Below are 5,298 nucleotides of genomic sequence, written 5' to 3' on the forward strand. Positions count from 1 at the left end.
ACAATCTCCTCCCATACAAATATGTTCAATTGTCAATTTGGCCCCTTTCTTTTCCAAAATTGTTCTATTTCGATACTTTTTCCAATATTGTTCTATTTCGATACTTGCACTTCCTTGGTCAATGGGTAGTCAGCCCTATTGTACACTATTGCTTTTCGTTTTATATGTTTTTTGAAACTGTCACTTTTGGGCCAATTTTTTTTTACAAAACTCTAAATTATTTCCAATCAACTTTTTTTCTTTGTAGGTAACTTTAAATTATTTCCATCCCATGCGTAGCATGAGCTCTTTCCTAGTTATTATAAAAGGGAAGTCGGAGTTCTCCGTTCTGATTGATGAGTTTTTCTATTTTATTTTTATTTTGGTGGGTTTTGGTCTACAATAAATTTATTTTATTTTATTTTATTTTATTAATATATATTAAAGATTTTCTGCATTTAAAAGCAGCGCATGTATAGACCAATAAGAATGGGCTTGGTGTCTATACATGTGTTCTCACTGCTCTACCTCTTATTTGTCCAATAAACTTTTTCCACAAACCACTTCCCACCACTTCTTCAGAGATAAAGGTTTACATGTGTTTTGATGACACCACCTTTGCTTTTACTACGTATCCTCCACCACCAACATCGTCTAATGACCATATTTCTTTTCCACCACTTCACTTGAATACTTTTAGATGCGCTTTTAACCCTATATTATCTGGTCGGTTTCTGCCCCGCTTACTTCCTCTTTCACTTTCTCTCTTCAATATCGGCACCGGTGGAAGAACTCACTTCGAAGCTTTGCCTTTTGGCTTATCCGATGCTCTATGCTTTGCGGACGCACCACCACCGACAAAATCCAGGCCTGTCTTCTCCGTTAAATTGATTGGGGGATGTCACCCGGTCAAGAAATCCAAAAGTTTATTGTTTTTTTATCTCATTCATGCCCTAATCCTCATTCTGTATCTCGATTTTAAGCTATATACTTTCCGTGATTTTTTTTCAACAACAATTTCTAGGGCAAAAACAATTCACGATTCTAATGTCTCTAATATTAATTCATGTTTCCTCATGTTATATTTAATTTTTTTTAGAGAGCAACCGTCGATGATCCATCGGACCAGCGGTTGCAATTAGCCCTGTCAAAAATACCCGATACCCGAATTACCCACCCGATTTTTTCGGGTATCGGATAAATCGGGTCAGATAAGTTGGGTATCGGGTAAATTTTTTCGGATAATTAGATAACCCGATTTTTTTTTCAGGTCGGGTATAGGGTATGTTTGTTGGGTTTCGGGTATACCCGAGTTACCCGAATTATTTAAAATTTTTTTTTTCGTAGAGCTTGTACTAGTTCTTATTGCAACTAATAAACTCATTATCTTGACAAAACTTCAGAACATGACAAAACTTATGCCTATAATTATCTTAAACATTTTAAACTTTTAAAGTAAGATCTTTAAGTATTTATTTTTTAACATCTTATTAGATTAGATTAAGTTGTTAAAAGATTACTTAATATCTCAAGTATTATTGACTAAAAAATCTCAATATTCAAAGTTTGAGTAACTTTGTTTATATCTCGTTTGTTTATATAAACAAGACTAATAGAGTATAACATATTTGTTTCATTAAATTTATTTTCAAGTGTCATTAAAAAAAATCATATATTTCGGGTAATACCCGAATTACCCAAACCCAACCCACTCCCCGAATTACCTGAATTTAATTTGGGTCGGACAACAGGTATCTTTTTAACATGAAAAACCCAAATTACCCGATCAATACCCCTAGTTGGATTGATTACGAACCTACGAACAATTTCTGCAATCGACGTGTTTGGCTTGGAGAAGATAAGCTGTTTGCAAATTCACATCTTCTTATGAGGTTTTTAGATATTTCCCTGTTTCCGTTTTTTGGTTTGATCTTCAATTTAGGTTTTTTTTTTTCTTTTTTTTCGCAATCTTCCCATCGATAGTCCCCACCCCATGTCAATTCATCTTTGAACCTAAAAGCATTACTTTTGAATTTTGTTTTTAGTCATACACATTGAAGGCCAGGGGAGGTTGGGGCTACGCAGAAAAATGAAATACCTATGTTTTTAAGACTGGTTTCCTTGATCCCATATTCTAATGAATATAACTAAACATGATAGACATTTTCTTTTGTTGTAGTCAGATTAAAGATGACTTTTTTTTATGCTCAATAGCTCTTTCTTTTATAGTCAATATGTTCATGTATATAGTTATATATACATATTTAATTGATTTACATTTAATATTATGGATACTTAACTTTCTAATGATTGATGTTTTCCGTTCAACATCGTTAACACTGGTGATGTCAAATTTAGGAGAGCTATGAAAGAAATGGATGCACCAACTAAATACTTTATAATTGTCTCCACCGTTTTGTTACTCAGGTATAGTTCCAACGGTATTAAAGGAAAAAGACTATTTTACCCTTTAAAGTCAAAACTCATGATTAGGCGTGTTTTGCAGGATATATCATGTATGTTTCTAAATTCAGGTGGTTAAAGCATATAAGAAGGTGCATTTTCTGATGAGTTCCATTCACGTTTAAGATTCAGCCACATGGGTATCTATCTATCCATCTAATCAACAGTGATAGATGAGAAATTAATGTTATTTCCTTTGTTCCTTCTTTATTTATAGCTTTGTATCTGTTTTGGGTTTTTACTTTGACATATCTCATTTCAAATAATTATTTATTGTTATCAATTTTACATATTGCTATTATTCACTTTTAGGGACAAATATAAAGATAGGGGCAATTAACTTACCATATTTGTTTTTTTCTTCTTATAGCAAGTTTCGTTGTAGTATGGTAATTGTGGTAAAGTTAGTCACACTTCTTTCAAGTTTCAACCTTCTACAACAAGAGGTAAGCCGTCAATTTTTTACAATTAAAAGTGTGTATGTGTATGTGTATGTGTATTTATTTGCATGATGTGCTTCCAAAATGGAATTTGTGTTCTAAATATTGTTGATATTAATTGCAAGGTTTAGGATGGCAGTTACTGAGAAGGCTGAAGCTGAGAAGATGAGGTTGAATCAAAGTATTTGTCTGGAGTGGTTATTGCATGACAAAGATATGCACTTGATTGTTTAAGAGATAGTGTGTTGGGGTTTTCAGTAAATGTGCATGGGACAACAGCTAAAGATGTGATGGATATGGTTTTGGTTACGTAATATTTTGATATCGTCAAAGAAATTGGGGCTTCATCTATATCATCTGCTATGTTTATACCATGATGGTCTTTTTCAGGGTAATGCCACTCACTGATTATTGATATTGTTTTATGATGATGAATCCCCCAATTTTTGCTTTGGTTGAACCACCTAAGTCGCGATGTTTTGCTTCCCAATTAATTGTCTCCATTCAATGAAAAAAGGTTAACAAATTTGCTTTGACTTTTTAAGGTCATATTAGTTATAATTTAGTTTCATAAATGCCATGAATTGTTTTTTTGGTCTTTCATATTGAGCATCCGGCAGCCTTTGATACAGCAACACTTCTGTTTAATAATATAACATTGTTTTCTTGAATATTTCGTAAAGTTAGTTACTTTATTGTTTATGTACTACTGTATATAATATTATAAATTTGCATACAAAAATTTAATATATCTAAGAGTAGACAAGTTTCAAATTGGCTTTTGTTTAATCTTTATAATAACTTAACATTTTTTTAATATGACATGGAGGATTCAGGAAGGAACTGGAAGATGGTTATCTAAAAATAACAAATTCCATTCCATCCAACAAAAACCATCTCATTTCTAGTGGTTTCTAGGTTCTTTTTTTTTTTTTTTTTTTTTTTTTTTCTATATCAACACCCACCAATTGAACCTATTACCTGTGATAAAGATTCAAAATGCGTATTTCTATTGATTTAAGGGACACACAACCCCGCAAAGCGGGGTTCTTCTCTAGTTATTATAGTAAAAGAGAAGCCCCTTGTGAACAGTTCTTCCATATGATTGGTTGAATTTTCTTTTCACCATCATCAAATAGATGTGATTGGTTGAATTTTTTTTCACCATAATTCAATAGATACACATCGATTCCTCTTGATACACAGTTTATCTGGATGCTTCCCACCGTCTCTCTCTAAACTCATCGACATCCAAAAAGAATTGGTCCTCAATCGTCTTCTTCATTTTATCTCGATACTTCTACCTTCTTTGTTTGTAAACCATAAACCAATGAAGCTTCCATCTTCAATTGGAGGTCATTGTCCTATCCTTATCTCGGTTGCACCTCCTCCTTCCACCGCCAACTTCTAATTTCAGAGAAGTATCACTCAAACATGCAAACACTTTCTCACCTGCTTCCTTCAAGATCGAAGCCAAAAAGGCCAATGGCTACCGGGGTTAGCCTCACCTGGTTACCTCGACGGAAGGTAAATGTAACACTTGTGTTTCCGGGCTTGCCATTTTTAGCAATGTAATAGTCTATGTTAACCTTTGTAACCCGTTTTGAAATAATAAGAGTGTATTATTTGAGTATTATGTGTTTTGTGCTTAATTGCTTAATTATGTGGTTTGATTAATTAAGAATAAAAATAAGCGTCAAAATTTAAGTGTAAAATAAACTTGATATCTTTGGATAATGTTGTAGTAGTTGAAACGAGGTTTCCGAATATATATAGAGCGCCCAAATCTGACTTCATATGAGGAAGTTATGAGTTTCTGAAGTTTCGACTTAGCGGTATGCAACCCGAAATACTCGATTTGAGATCGAGCGGTTTTTAGCCGAAGCAATCTAAACAAGAATCGAAGATCTCGTTGTTGGTATCGAAGCGATAAAAAGTTAGGCGAGAACGACGTCAAACAAAGAAGTTATGAATTTATAACGAAATTTTTCTGTCCCGGCCTATTAAAAATAAATAATAAAAATAAAGTCAAAATTAGCCGATGTAGTCTAAACGAAAGTTGTAGAGCGTAGTCTCACCTTCGCGTGGATATAAAGAACGTCGAAAACGGAGTTCGTATGAAGAAGATATGAATTTTCAAAGTTTATTAAATAATTAATATTTAAATTTAATTATAAAAGCCGACATTATCCGAAGAGGAGTCACCGATCTGATCCGAGGTACGCCCCGCGTACTCGCATACGCCCAGCATACCCCGATGCATGCACCGCCTCGCACTCGAGTGACTTCGGATGACGCACGCCATGATGACTTCGGACGCGTACGCCCCGCGTAGCTGAGTACGCCCCGCGTACTCCGAGGCTCCAGCCTCCTATAAATAGGATGCGAGGCTGCCGAGTTCTTTTGCTCTTTTTCT

The 5,298-nt window shown here is 34.3% G+C and overlaps 1 long non-coding RNA gene across 1 annotated transcript; it reads left to right on the forward strand.

Moving 5' to 3' along the window:
• Positions 1-393: 393 nt before the first annotated feature.
• On the forward strand, positions 394-3,553 carry LOC111911602 (uncharacterized). The gene is made up of 5 exons (XR_006189968.2): positions 394-1,871; positions 2,338-2,406; positions 2,486-2,582; positions 2,813-2,888; positions 3,008-3,553. It is a non-coding gene; the product is annotated as an uncharacterized LOC111911602 (long non-coding RNA).
• Positions 3,554-5,298: the final 1,745 nt, after the last annotated feature.

The sequence above is a fragment of the Lactuca sativa genome, chromosome 1 (genome assembly GCF_002870075.4).
Source record: "Lactuca sativa cultivar Salinas chromosome 1, Lsat_Salinas_v11, whole genome shotgun sequence".
NCBI classification, from domain to species: domain Eukaryota; kingdom Viridiplantae; phylum Streptophyta; class Magnoliopsida; order Asterales; family Asteraceae; genus Lactuca; species Lactuca sativa.